At 40.6% G+C, this 16,068-nt stretch overlaps 1 protein-coding gene across 2 annotated transcripts in view; it reads left to right on the forward strand.

Moving 5' to 3' along the window:
* Window positions 1-16,068, forward strand: part of SGCD (sarcoglycan delta) — a 371,263-nt gene that overhangs the window by 311,661 nt on the left and 43,534 nt on the right. The gene's annotated exons all lie outside the window — the stretch shown is intronic.

Here is a 16,068-nt window from a genome sequence, read left to right on the forward strand (position 1 = left end):
ACAACACCACATTTCAGCATCATTATTTGTTGCATTATTAGATATGGCAGCAGAGGACTTTGGAATATGAAGACCTAAAAAAATAAAGTCTGCTGCTTATCCCTATGGGAGTAAGGAATACATATGGATTAAATGGTTAAATATATTTTTAAACTGTTTGCACCCAAGAAAAGGGCACTAGCATTCTCTGTTATCACTGCATTACTTTCTCTCAAGAATTGTGCAGCTTCCCTAAGAATTGGCTTGCCTTCCAACATTACCTTTATTGTGGCAACAGGGGGTACTGCAGTGTTGCAACAGAAGTCTGCGGTCGCAGTGTAAGAGCTGACAGTTGATCATTCTCCTATCAGACGTTCTCCAGTTCCCAGAAAGGGCAGTGTAGCCATGGTCTCTTCCCATATGACTTGGGAAGCCTGGATAGCTCAGTTGATTAGATTGTGGTGCTGACAATGCCAAGGTTGCAGGTTTGATCCCCCGCTGTGTGGAACAGCTGCATAATCCTGCATTGCAGGAGGTTTCACTAAAAGGTCCTCAGGGTCCCTTCCAACTCTATGATTCTATGACTTTGGACTTGTCATGTTACCAGAGGGCTCTCATATTGAAATAAGCCCTTTTGGTGATGAGTCAAAATGGAAAAGCATGCCTAGCTTACATGGAAAGATTATCTTTCCTACATTAAGTCCATTTGCCAATGTTCTTTGCTGGCATTTGTGAAATGAGATTAGTTTGTGCGTTTTTAAAATCAACATGTAAAGGCATAGCTGAGGTTTTTAAACCATTTAAATGTATATTTCCCACTAAAACATTTTGCACTGCATTCATGGAGGAGAGCTGGCAATGGCTACTAGCCATGATGGCTGTGTTCTGCCTTCACAGCTGGAGGCAGCAATGATTCTGAATCCCAGTTGCTAGAAACCACTGGAGGGGAAAGTGCTCTTGTGCTCGAATCTTGCTTGCTGGTTTCCCACAGGCAACTGTGTTTGGCCACTGTGGGAACAGGATGGGCCATTGGCCTGATCCAGCAGGCTCTTCTTATGTTCCTTTGTAAACCTGAAGCTACAGTCTTCTCCCTTGCTTTTAAATTGATGACATTTGTATATGCTGAGTTTTAAGCCTGTTAAAAGTGGGTAAATGACTCTCATAAAATGCACCCTTGGGGAGAGTGTGTGGAAGAGCAGTAAACTAGCAAGCTTCATGTCTTCTAAACCTTTTCCCTTGCTGCTTTAAATCCTAAACTGCTGGTGCAAATATGTTGGTGTGATCTGTTCTTGTTTAACATTCCATCAGTTGGTTCTTACTCATAGCATAAAATTAGTTGTAAAGGAGTGGATGGTTATTTTCAGTACCTTTTCCTGAGTGTTTGGTGATGGTGGTGTATATTTCAAGTTCCTTTAGACAAATGTGTATTTTGCAGCTTCAGGATTACAGTAATCCACAAGTTGCAGGTTCCTTGCAGCCTATGCAGATCACATATATTTGTCTTTTGTTTAGTTAAATTGTTCTGGTGGAGACAGCGATGTTTTCAAAACACAACAGTGTTATTTTATGCCTCCCTTTAGTCTCTGAAACATAAAAAGGGGGCATTTCCACAGTTCTAGTGCCATTTTATTTATGTTTGCGGCAGAACGTATCTCAATATTTTATCTATCCTAAGCAGAGATATCGAAGGAGGGGGAGAAAGACAAAGTTATCAGAGTTATACTTTATGTAGAGAGTTTTTAATAACCTTGAGAGGAAACTTTTATAGACTGTCTGGTTTCTCTTCCACACCCTGCTGATTGTATCTCTTAACATGAGGATGTGCCATAATTCATGGATTTTGTCTTGTTTGGAGCATAATTCCATTCTTTCCCCACATGGGGGTGGGAGTGAGATGCATTTGCAACATTCTCTTCCCCTGCAAGAAGAAGAGAGATGGACTCCCCTGCAGGGGTAACGTGAGGCTGTTTAAGCCAACTCCACCCCTCTTACTGAGACACCCACTCTCTCACCCTTCTTGCACTGTGAGCTCTGCTAGTTGCCTTCATTGAGGGAACTGAGTAGGAATTGGGGGAGGGGGTTGACACTAATTGGCCCGTGTCACAGCTTTTTCACCTCCTTCGCACTGTTTGGAGTTGTCTACATGACTGGAGTGCTTTGTTAGAATTTGGCTAAATGGGTGAGTGGATTTTGGAAAATATCTGACTAATATCTGCACCAGAGTGTTTGGGGTTGTCAGACACATCAGGGTGAACACTGGCCAATGGGGCCATGGCACGCATTTCAGGTTCCTATACCCAAGAAGCACACAGTGAGGGCCTTGCTACGTGATCACAATGTGTGCGGCTGGCAGCTGGCTCAGGAGATGGGAGAGTTGAAATCCTCCCATCTATCCACCACACAGCCCAGATCTCATTGGCATCGGTTAATTTTGTTGACTTATTCTGATCGTCAGATTCTATAATAGCTATATTTAATAAAATATAAACTGTTACGCATCTTTCTTATCTTGAGTCTTCTTGGGTGTGTTGGCAATCCAGCTAGTTATTGTGGGTGGTGGACTCTACTAATTGCTTTTGGCAAAGTCCTGGCGCTGCTGATGTCTGTCTTCTGACACTTCTCTTTGCTATGTAAGCAATATTGACTTGTTCTTTTCTGGCCTTACCCGTCCTTGTTATACCAAGAGAAGTATAAGACAGCAATCTGGCATGAAAGTCCTCTTGGAGAGGTTAGAGCAGCAGTTATTGGACACGTGGTCCGCGTTTAATCTTGTTAATGATAATTACTTCCTTTCCTTTGTACTCTGTTCAAAGCTTGATCTGAAAGTTTGTTCTCTGAAGCAATGCTGGAGCCTTAAAGTGACAAAAGTAATAAGGCTGGCTCTTTTTCCTTTGAATTCTTAAAGACTTTTCCAGGACTAGCAGCAAGACGTTGGGGAGGAGGGAAAAACAACACACTGTTTAGAAGATCTAAAAATTAGAACTTTAAAAACAGAATGCAGTAAGGAATATTTTGCATTTCAAGCTACCATCTGTGCTGAACAAAACAACAACAAACAAATTCCGTGTTTTCACAGAAGAATGTAGTTAAGAGAAGCATTTAGGGTATAATCCACATTTCAGTAATGTTAATGGGAAGGAAAAAGGTAAAGGGACCCCTGACTGTTAGGTCCAGTCGCGGACAACTCTGGAGTTGCTGCGCTCATCTCGCTTTACTGGCCGAGGGAGCTGGCGTACAGCTTCCGCGTCATGTGGCCAGCATGACTAAGCCACTTATGGAGAACCAGAGCAGCGCACGGAAACGCTGTTTACCTTCCCCCCTGAGTGTTACCTATTTATTTACTTGCACTGTGCGCTTTTGAACTGCTAGGTTGGCAGGAGCAGGGACCGAGCAACAGGAGCTCACCCCATTGCAGGGATTCAAACCGCCAACCTTCTGATTGGCAAGCCCTAGGCTCAGTGGTTTAACCCACAGCACCACCCGCATCCCTTTAATGGGAAGGTAGCCATACATTTTAATGATGCTTTATGTGTCTTTTCACCCATAAGTGTTCAAATGCACCGATACGCAGGTTGGATTGCAGCCGCCAGGATCTGAAAATGCTTGCCAACTTTTTCTAGTCCAAGCAGTAACACTGTTGTGCATTTTTAAACAAAAAGTAATAAACCAAGGCAGTTGGTTTTTTAAAAAAATAAAAATAAATCTAGCACATATATTTTTAAAAATACATTTAGGGAGTAATCCTAACTCCCATCTGGCAGTGGTGGGGCTGGACAGAGTGGCAAAGCTACTGCCCAGCTACTTGTGCCAATCAGGGTAGAAAGTGGAGAGACGTGGTTTCAAACAAAATTGTTTGCTCGATAAAACTGAATATATTGTTGTTGTTGTTGTTGTTGTTGTTGTTGTTAATAATAATAATAATAATAATAATAATAATAATAATAATAGTAATAATAATATTCTGCCCATCTGACTGGGTTGTTCCAGCCACTCTGGGCAGCTCCCAACAAAAAATAGTAATACAACATCAAACACTAAAAAGTGCTGGATCAGACCAAAGGCCATTCTAGTCTCATGGTGCAAAGCAGATGCCTATGGGAAGCCCACAAACAGGACACAAGTGCAACAGCACCCTTCCCACTTGTATTTCCCATCCACTAGTATTCAGAAGCATAGCTCCTCTGATATTGGAGGTAGTACATAGCCATCATTGCTACTAGCCATCCATAACCTTCTCCTCTCTGACTTGTCTGATTCCCTCATACAGCCCACCCAAGTTGGCGACCATCACTATACCTTGCGGTAGCTCACTCTCCTTCCTTTTCTGAATCTTCTCCTTCCTTCCTGAATCTTCCAATATTCAGCTTTAACAGGTGGCCCCAAGTTCTAGTGTTAAGAGAGAGAGAGGGAGAAAAACTAATCTCTATCCATTTTCTCCACACCTTGAATGACCATATGCACCAGTATTATGTTTCTCTGTACTGGGAACCAAATGCAGATCATAGTCATGGAAAAAAACAAAACAAAACAGGAGACCAGAGCTCTGTGTTGCAGTTTGCCATAGTCTCTCACTTACCTTTCTCTAGCACCACTATTAAGTGTCTGAAAGTCCAGGTGTTATATATCACTTTCCTTTTCTCTTGGCAACCCCTAAGTAGCAGGAGAAACAGAATTCTAATTTATAAGTAAGGGTGAGATTTATTTTTTTCTATTTCAAGTTCCCATTGATTCCCAGATAGACTTGAAAGTTCAGTCTCTGTGTTCAACATGTTTTCCCAAACAATAAATCTCTTGTCTCGGGATTCTTTCATTGGTCCAAAGCAAGACGGGAGAGGGGGGATGCAAGAATCCTTTACTGCTGGTATGCATGACCCATGATATTGAAAAGTATGATATTGAAAAGTATAGTAAATATGGTGCATATTTACTACAGCGGTGCCTCGCAAGACGAAATTAATCCGTTCCGTGAGGCTCTTCGTATAGCGGTTTTTTCGTCTTGCGAAGCAAGCCCATTGACAGCTTAGCGGATTAGCGCTACAGCTGTCAAGCGGCTTCCAGCGATCAGCTGTTAAGCGGCTTATCAGCGGAACAGCTGATAAGCGGCTTAGCGGCTTAAGAAAAGGGCGAAAGAAACGAAAAAAACCCGCGGGGGGATGCAAGATTTTTTTCGTTTTGCGAAGCAACCCCATAGGGGAATTCGTTTTACGAAGCGCCTCCAAAACGGAAAACCCTTTCGTCTAGCGGGTTTTTCGTCTTGCGAGGCGTTCGTCTTGCGGGGCACCACTGTATATGCACCATGTGTTTCATGCAGAAAGCATTGGTGTGGCATCAATGTTTCCTGCGACTATCATCAGTCGCCCAACAGCTACTCCACAGCTGAATTTTGTGAAAAACAGTGAATTTTCCTTCAATGTAGGGTTGATGAACAGTTCAGAATCTACTTCAGAATTTCGGAGCAGATGTGTGTATTATTTCTAAACTTGCTTATAAAATAGAACGCAGTTTTTTGAATGGCCGCTGCAGATTTGGGTGCTGCAGCTTACATTAATAAATTGTTTTGTAGATTATGCCGTCATCTGTTTATCCTTTTTATTTCCATGGAAATGAAACAAATGCAGTTTGCCTTTAAAAAAATGTTGTATCTAAGAGATGCTTTAATAAAAGCATTGAAAAATAGCTTTGATATACATTAATTACCAATTTCATTTAATAACACATTGAGCATTATAGCAGTTATAAACAAAGGATAATCATAAAGCATTATTCTAGCTACTAATTAGCTCTATTTATTCTCCAGATTAGTTTTTAAATATGCCCTCTAGATGCCACTTGATACTAATTACCACAGTTACATTATTATCACCATACAAAAGCATTTTAATTAAATGTAAAGTAATTTAAATTAGCATGAGCTTCTTCAGAAATTAAACTGTGGTTAAATGCTTTATTTAGCCTTTTAAGATGACTGCAGCTGACATACCACAATCACTGCTCCCAAACGTCATGGCATCTTTTGGGAGACCATTGCTAGGAGGGAGAGAGAAGAGAGATTCATGTGCTCAGATATAAGCATGCGACTGCAGTGTCATTTCTCTTATTTAGAGCAAAGTATCCCATTGCTAAAGGGGCAAGCAACTTTTTAGAATGAATTATAAACGTGTCTTTGCAAGTTTGCATCAAAAATGACCAGGAAAGCTCCTTGTATAACATGTCTTCAGATTCTGAGTATTATTTAGAACTTGAGAATGTGGTGCAATGTATATATTTAAGAAATTTATATGCCACCCTTTGTCAAAATGAAACAGGGCAGTATACAGCATAGTAATGTAAACAACATATGTAATGTAAATACATAACATAATATCAATACAATAAAAAGATGTATAAATACAATGCATAATAATATGCAATGCATAATACTAGATAAAGCTACTAGTACTTAATCCTATTTTCTATGGTTATTGGATCGTGATTTCCTGCTACTAAGAAGCAAAAGCAGGATGTTAATACCTTCAAATAAATATATAGGGGACTATGCCATTGAACCTTCCCTCCATGTGCCCAGCACCCTCCCACAAATCATAGAATTGTAGAGTTGGAAGGGACTGAGAGTCATCTAGTGCAACCCCCTGCTTTGCCTGAATCTCACCTAAAGCATCTAAGACAGCTGCCCATCCAACCTCTGCTTAAAATCCTCCAAGGAAGAAGAGTCCACCACCATCTGGTCAAACAGCTCCTACTGTCAGAAAGTTCTATCTGATGTTTAGTCAGAATCTCTTTTCTTGTAACTTGAAGTCATTGGTTCGGGTCCAGAACAGGAGAAAACAAACTTGTTCCATCTTCCATGTGACAGCCCTTTAGATGTCAGAGGTTGGTTTTTCATACCTCCTCTTCGTCTCCTATTTTCCAGGTTAAACATACCCAACTCCCTCAACTATTCCTCATAAGACTTGGTTTCCAGACCCTTGATCATCCTGGCCACTCTCCTCTGCACACTTTCCAGCATTTGTGGAATGCCATTGTCCCTATAGAAATTCATTTCGTTAGTTTGGGCCCAGTTCTCCAATCTGTTAAGGTCATCTTGAGTCCCGATTCCGTCTTCAGCAACATTAGCTACCCTTCCCAGTTTGGTGTCATCTGCAGATTTGATGTAAAGGTAAAGGGACCCCTGACGGTTAAATCCAGTCGTGAACAACTCTGGTGTTGCGGCGCTCATCTCGCTTTACAGGCCGAGGGAGCCGGTGTTTGTCCGTTCCACAGACAGTTTTTCCGGGTCATGTGGCCAGCATGACTAAGCCGCTTCTGGCAAAACCAGAGCAGCGCACAGAAACGCCATTTACCTTCCCACCGGAGTAGTGGGAACTGTTTAGAAGCGGACACGGAGCAATGGATCCAAACTACAAGAAAGAAGATTCCACCTAAACATTAGGAAGAACTTCCTGACAGTAAGAGCTGTTCGACAGTGGAATTTGCTGCCAAGGAGTGTGGTGGAGTCTCCTTCTTTGGAGGTCTTTAAGCAGAGGCTTGACAACCATATGTCAGGAGTGCTCTGATGGTGTTTCCTGCTTGGCAGGGGGTTGGACTCGATGGCCCTTGTGGTCTCTTCCAACTCTATGATTCTATGATTCTACCTATTTATCTACTTGCACTTTGACGTGCTTTCGAACTGCTAGGTTGGCAGGAGCTGGGACCAAACAATGGGAGCTCACCCCATCATGGGGATTCAAACACCGACCTTCCAATCAGCAAGCCCAAAGCTCAGTGGTTTACACCACAGCACCTCCTGCGTCCCCTTGCAGATTGGATAAGCAGCCCTCAATTCCTCCATCCAAGAAATTTGTAAATACATTGAACAACGATGGGCCCTGGACAGAATCCTGCAACACTCCACTTGTCAAACTTTATGCTGCCAAGACACAAGTTCTGGGAATGTTCAAACACAGATCAAACACAGCAGAAATTCTTAATGTGTGTGAACACAATTAATCTTATCTTTCCTATTAGTGGAAATCAATTATATTTGCAGAATTTATCTTAACAAATAATAAACAGAATGTAAATGTAATATTGTACAATATTCCTATGATAATGATGAACTAAATTCAGTGGGCCTTACTCCTAAGTAAGTCTGCATAAAAGAGAACTATAATGCTTTAACCAGCGTGTTCTCTCCTCTCGAGACCTGGCAATTGTTTGTACTGTATTTGCAACCTTGTGTTCACAAGAGCTGCATGCTCATTCCTGAGGGAGATGAAGAAATAATTTGCATTGCCCTTGGTGCTTCTCAGCTTGGTTTGGGAGAGAACATGATTTAATATGAATGTGATGGGCTAATATCTCTATCTTTGTATAAATCATCCTTGCTGTCTCAATGCTTTGCATCCGCAAACATTTTCTCCCAGGTTTTGTATTTCAGTCTTATACAAGGGAGGAAAAAGCAGTGCCTCTCCACAAATCCTTATCAGCCTGATCAAGCATCCAATAAATACAGTGTTTAATTATTATTATATTATAAAATGTAGGAAATGCTTTACATGTGATTTATGTCATAGATTTCTTGTGATGACTACTGTAAGAAAACCTATGGAATACAGTTGTGTATTCATGACTTCCTACAAAGGAACAGCTAAATGCTGTTAGTTTTCTTTGCTTAGTCACTTTTCCGTTTATCAATATACTCAAATCAATGTGTGTGTGTCTGTATAATATTAGTATTTAGAAATCGGCATGTTCCTTCATATAATGGGATGAAAACACGCAGGCTAGAAGTGCAGGGAAGAGATGGATAAGTCTATTGCTAAATAGTAGCCACACGCCAGTCTTGTGTTGTAAATTATAAGATGCTTTGGATACATCTGTAGAAAATTGGGCTATAAATAATAAACTTAACTGATAACTTTGCTTTGTTTCATTAGTTGGTAGGTTGGTTGTCACAGGAAGCCCACCTTTCAGATTCATTCCTGGGACAGCTTTCAATACAGAAACAGGCACTGAAATAGCATCAACGTAGACACTACCCCAAGATCACTAGTAATGAGGAGCAGGATATAAATTGTGTGTGTGTGTATTTATGGCTAGGCTATCTGACAAGTGACAGGTAAGACTTACCTAGCAACAAACTAACCAGTGACGAAGTTAGATCAAGGAGCATCCTCAAGGAGCATCCTTCAGACAAACAACTACTCTTTTTAACAAAGGATGGTGAGCCTGTGCCCCTTAAAAGTCACAAACTACAACTTTCATTGTCCTTGCCCATTGGCATGTGACAGGAGATGATGGGAGTTTTTGTCTCACAACATCTGGTGGGCCACAGGTTCCCCAGCCCTGTTTTAAACAATTCAGAATTCCATCAGAATTTAGATCTCAGTCCAGAGGTATTAAAAATTTCATTCTAATAACAAATACTGTGATCATCAAACACCAAAAGAATAGTTAATGTAAGGTATTTTATTTTACAAACCTAGACAACATCTTAAAAAGGAGAGACATCACCTTGCCAACAAAGGTCCGTATAGTTAAAGCTATGGTTTTCCCATTAGTGATGTATAGAAGTGAGAGCTGGACCATAAAGAAGGCTGATCGCTGAAGAATCAATGCTTTTGAATTATGGTGCTGGAGGAGACTCTTGAGAGTCCTATGGACTGCAAGAAGATCAAACCTATCCATTCTGAAGGAAATCAGCCCTGAGTGCTCACTGAAAGGACAGATCGTGAAGCTGAGGCTCCAATACTTTGGCCACCTCATGAGAAGAGAAGATTCCCTGGAAAAGACCCTGATGTTGGGGAAAATGGAGGGCACAAGGAGAAGGGGACGACAGAGGATGAGATGGTTGGCCAGTGTTCTCGAAGCTACCAGCATGAGTTTGACCAAATTGCGGGAGGCAGTGGAAGACAGGAGTGCCTGGTGTGCTCTGGTCCATGGGGTCACAAAGAGTCGGACACGACTAAACAACAATTTTATTGGTGGCATTAAGGGACAATAAGAGCACTGATGAAGCGATTGAATACACACAAACCCTTGTGTTTATTTGCAGGACACATATCTGTTTCACTTATTTTAAAATGTGTCTTTTCCTCAAAATCCTCAAAATAGAAGTCAAATATAATAGAGGCAGAATAATCTTTTATTTAATGTACAGTGCCGCAAGCTTTTCATTTGGATTGTAAGAGTAAAGTTCTTTTAGTTGGTAGTGCTACTTTTTCCTAATGTGATCACACTTTTCTAATCAGTTAAAAGTATTTATTGTGGGTTTTTATTCTAGAATTACAGCCAAATATATGATGAGATTTGGGGAAATCTTCCAAAGTTAGGAGGAGGAGGGGAGTTTGAACATTCACTCTGAAGTCTTTGCTTCGTCTTTGGCTCCCACAGTTTCTTTTTCAATAAAAACAGAATAATGACCCTTGTGATAAACAGCTGCTTAATGAATAAGTTTGACCTTAGGGCACCAAAGGCTTCACAGCCTGGAAATATTAGATTGAAGCAACTTCAAAAACAGGGTAGTGTCCTCTCTGTCCCTTTGCCCCTTCTCAAGCACTTCCACATATAGATTTGCAATACAAACAAATTGTATTAATAAACATAACCATAACCATCCTTGCCCTGACTTGCTTCAATGTTATTAACTTTCTGACAAATGAAGGACAGTCTATGTCCTAGTAGTAATTTAATGGGCACATCCAACAAGGGACATTCAGAATGTTAAAGCTTTCTCTCTGCTAATATCAGTTTTGACTCCTTTTCCTTTTAGAATTTTTTGTATACTCCCTAATTTCTCTTCTGAATCAGGTTTCACACTGTTTCACACTGTTAAATGTATAAGAGTTAATTGAAACTTTTCATTGTCTCTAGTTACACACAACACAGGTCACTTCCAAGTGACATTTGCATCTGACTTCACAACAGAATATATAGGGCAGATCCCAGTGCCTAAACAAACCTGTGCAGGAAGTGAGTCTGAGCAGCTAGTGGTGATGAGAGATTAAGTTCTAGGCCTAATTGCCGAAATAGAAACTGACAAATCGCTGGGTCTAGTTGGCATGCACCCAAGAGTTCTCAAATAACTCAAATGTGAAATTGCTGGTCTTCTAACAAAAATATCCCTCAGATCAGTCTCCAGGCCTAAGGACTGAAAAACAGCCAATATAAAACCTTTTTTTTGTAAAGGGATCTAAGGGATATCCTGGCAATTATAGGGCAGTTAGCTTTCGTTAGTCTGTCCCAGAAAATTGGTAAAATTGGTAAATAGTATTGTTGAAGGTAAAATAGCCAAGCATATAGAAGAACATGCCTTACTGTAGCAGAGCCATTATGGCCAGTGATGGCCAAACTTGGCCCTCCAGCTGTTTTGGGACTACAACTCCCATCACCCCTAGCTAACAGGACCAGTAGTCAGGGATGGTGAGAATTGTAGTCCCAAAACAGCTGGAGGCTTCTGCAAGAGCAATTACTGCCTCACAAATCCATAATAATAGTAATTTGAGAATGTCAACAGGCATATAGACAAAGGTGATTCAGGGGATGGAGCAACTATCCTCTGAAGAAAGGTTGCAACATTTGAGACTTTTTAGTTTGTAGAAAAGGTGAGTAAGAACGGGATGTCCGTCTTCTCTCCCTGTGTGGCCATTCCGTGCGCCCATCTGAGTTTCATATGCAGATATCTGCTAATTGGTGCCAAATCATCCACTGCCAGCAGCACAGTAACTGCAGCAGTTGATTCTTCCCAGCAATCTTGTTACATTTCATCATGTACAGTATGTGTTGATACTGTTTAGAGATTGCCGTTTTCATTATAATTGCTCCTTATTTTACACTCTCGTGCCAGCTATTTAGTATAGTTGCACAGTAAGAACCTTAATTTGTAAGATTGTGCCTATACCACCTTCACAGGAAAGCCATTTAATTTACCATCTGTCTATTGCTTTTTAAGCTATGAACTGTGTATTTTTCCTGCTATGTAGGTAATTAGTTCAAGCTTTCCCCCCAAGTTACTTAGCTGCCTTTAAGTACCCTGTCCCTTACTATGTGTTAATTACTAGAGGGATGCCATAATAACCTTGCAAATTGTCACCTTATCAAGAGTATGTTAATGCTTTTTAATTTCACTTTCTTTGGCACTGCTGCCCTTGACAATGAAGCTTGTTTTTAAAGAGATGCAGTCTATAGAAATTAAATATTGAATATTAATTGCTTCTTGGAAGATCCATTCAAAATTCAGCTAAGATTGAACTGAGGTTCTGTTAGTTAGTGGGGATACATAACGCAGAGATATTTCTAATTTCTTTAGGATTTGGATATAAAGCAGATATGAAAGGAAAGGGTAAAACCAAGGCAGCAGACATGGATTTAATGTCCAGGTCTGATATATCTGTCTATATTGTGTTAACCTTAATCCTATTTACGAAAGAAGCATCAACCAGCATCAGATTAATATTGATTTGGTGCCATAAGGATTAGCAAAGGAACATATAGTACAGTTTCTGAATTTAATGCAAGGCAGATTTATTCTATATTCCTTGAGCTTCCCTTGAAACTCTTCTGAAACATAATCTGCTTTAAGAGAGCAGGATGTTCTCCTTGGAAACTTTTTGCATGGACTATTTCTGGTTTTGTAAGCCCACACGCTAGTGTTTCACGCAAAACTAGCACCAGCAACAAATACAGCTAGTAAAAAAAAAGAGCTCACCAGTGCTGATGTTGTTATAAGCACTGTTGGGAAACAGTTCAGCAAACTGAAGCTCAAACAGCCTGGGATCAGAATGATTTGAGTAAACCTTATCTCTTTTTGACAATCCTTCCTTTGGGGGTGGGATATTATGGCACAAAGCATTCTGCTCAGGCCCATTGGTCTCATCCTCCATGTAGTAAGTACATTACATCATAAAACATGGTGCTGAAAATGAATCACATTCATGATTTCTGTATCCATGCATTCTTTTTGTAGTCCACCAGTTCTGCAACCTTATTATTTTTAATGAGGTGAACTGAGCTACCTCTGGGTTCCCCTTCCTTGCAAAGCCAATAAAGCTGAAGTTTGCAGACATTCTGCTTATTAACAGCTAGTTAGTGTTTTTGAAAGATTGTGTGTGTGTTGCCCTAATTTTATTGTTGTGAGTTGTCTCAAACACAGTGAGGAGGCAGGTACAAACAAGTCGTGCAGTGCCCCCAATTAGTTTACTGATTGCAACTGTCACTTGAAAAGGGAGGGGGGTCCATTTCTGTGATGCTCAGGTCCTTTACAAGACATGCAACTTGGGCTTCTTTCTTTGGTTATGTTTTGCAGACTGTGGGCTATTCCGCCCAGTGAACAATTTCTGTCCCTATTTGTACAAAAACTGTTATGGGTGAGTTATAAATGTGGCGCCTCTGTCGTCCTCATCTGACTTACGAACTTTGACCTTTCAGAGAACCAATTCTGGGTGTTTTGCATTTTTTGGAAAAAATAAAAAATTCTGCTTATATTCAAAAGTGATAGTGAGCTGCAGGGTTTCACTCTTTCACTCTGTGGCTGGCACCTCCTAATACTGGAAGTCAAGACTTCCAGGTTCCACTTAGAATACTGTGTCCAGTTCTGGGTGTCACAATTTAAGAAGGACATTGACAAGTTGGAACATGTGCAGAGGAGAGCAACCAAGATGATCAGAGGTCTGGAAACCAAGCCTTATGAGGAACGGTTGAAGGAGCTGGGTATGTTTAGCCTGGAAAAGACGAAACTGAGAGTAGATATGATAGCCATCTTCAAATATCTCAAGGGCTGTCACATGCCAGGTAGAGCAAGCTTGTTTTCTCCTGCTCTGGAGGCTAGGACTTGAAACAGTGGCTTCAGGTTACAAGAAAGGAAATTCTGACGAAACATCAGGAAGAACTTTCTCACAGTAAGAGCTGTTTGACAGTGGACCAGACTCCCTCAGGAGGTTGTGGCCTCTCCATTGGAGATTTTTAAGCAGAGGTTGGATGGCCATCTTTTTTAGACTAGATTACCTTCCAGCTCTATGATTCTGCTGCTTCTTTGACTCGAAAAGTGTAATGGCAGCTGTTGCAACCATAGAAAAACTATACACCATGGAATGCATGCTTTGGTTTAATTGCTACATAAAACAGATGACATTATTCAGTAGAAAGAGAAACTTGGCTGTGGTAACAGGCATATTCTGAACTTAAACACCTGCATTTTAAAAAGTGTTCACAATGGATATATTGAAACCGACCAGGCACCAGCTTTCTCGTCAGTTCTTGTCAAAAATAAAACCCCTATCATGTGGCAATGGTTATAGGAATATATCCTACAATGCAGCTTTCAAATGGTTACTTGTTTTCTTTTAGCATAAAGCTTTTTGCTGTCACCAAATGTATCTGTGATACTGTGCAGTACTTTAATATAAAAGCTTTCCACATTGTTCCTGCAGTCACCAAATGCACATTAGAGATTTTTGACAAATTTATTTCCCCAGTTTTCACCAGTACCGGGGAGGGGGCGAAAAATTAAAGTATTGAGTGAATCATTACAGTAATTCAAAACACTTTAGATAGATCCTGTCACATGCTTTATAAATTCCTGATTGATTGTGTTGAATTAAGTTATTGGGCAGAAAGCCAGTTAATGGAACACACATTGATGAAATCATTTTTGAGGGGCATTAAATGGAACTTAAAATAAAGCTGAAATAGCTTTATGGATTTTCCACTCAAACTGTTTATGAACATTTATTGCTGGTAAATTACATAGTGTCAAAAGAAAGATTTGCCGGGCCTGGGTTTTAATCAAACTCTTTTGCAAATAATAAAAGAAGAGAATAATTTATTGTCATGGAATGTACAGTAGGTATAAATACACATTACATAATAGATTCCCTCTGTCTTATCTAACTTGTTGTAGATATACGACGATATACCACAAAAATCAATTGTGTTGTTGAAAACAATATTCCCTATAGTTTCCAAAGAAACAGACCTTTGTTCACAGCAGAGGCAGTAGTGTTTGCAATGGCAAAAGCGATAAAAGCTGTTGATTTACCAGCAGATTTGACAAGGTTTGCTTTCCGCCCAGTATAGATGGATCAGGTATAATGAAATGGTTTCTTTCTTTTGTTCCTGATAGCCAGACAGAAGCAACAGCAGTCAAGCATGTGAGCTAGCTCAAAGTTTCCCTATGCCACAGAAACAGGCACCTTACTTTGATGCCTTACCAGATATTATCATTTATGTGTCAGCATTTTGCCTAGGAGACTTACCTGGGGAGTGCTGGGGATATTTTATGGGCAGGGTGTGCAGTTACTAGTGGTCCCTTGCATCATTTCCTTCATTGCATTGGAGTAGTCTCTCATCCAGCAAAATGCAGTAGTGAGTGGAGGCAGGATAAAAAAAAATTGTATGTTTCAGTCTGCAGGCCACTGCAGCAGCACGCTGTGACTATAAGCAGCCTAATTGAAGAAATAGGAGTCAACAACAGTTCCAATAGAAAGACTAAGCCATGCCCTGTGGCCAATTTCCATATCTGTTAAAGTGATTGTTGAAGCCATCATTTTTGCATATTCAAAGTTAGTTGAAGTGCAGAAGGGTTAGTATGTAGCTACAGTGGTACCTCAGATTACATACGCTTCAGGTTACATATGCTTTAGGTTACAGACTCCACTAATGCAGAAATAGTGCTTCAGGTTAAGAACTTTGCTTCAGGATGAGAACAGAAATCATGCTCCGGCAGCGCGGCGGCAGCAGGAGGCCCCATTAGCTAAAGTGATGCTTCAGGTTAAGAACAGTTTCAGGTTAAGAACGGACCTCCGGAACAAATTAAGTACTTAACCCGAGGTACCACTGTACATCTGAAATGTCCCAGGCAGTTTAAATGTAGCACAGTTTCCCAGTTCCAGTTTCCTCATTCTCTTGGAGAGGGAAAGCTCCAAAAGACCAGTCACATCAAATCCATTAACTCACTGTTGTTGTGCATCACATGAAAATGCTTAATTTTTCCCACATGACCAGTTCTCAGCTGATTCAATCATATGAGTTGCCTTGATCATCGTGTGAATCAGAACAAAACCTTCTCAGTGGTAGTCCTCAAACTTTGGGACTCCCTGCTACCTGATGGCTGCC

Source organism: Podarcis melisellensis (assembly GCF_964234715.1).
Source record: "Podarcis melisellensis genome assembly, chromosome: 2".
Classification (NCBI taxonomy): domain Eukaryota; kingdom Metazoa; phylum Chordata; class Lepidosauria; order Squamata; family Lacertidae; genus Podarcis; species Podarcis melisellensis.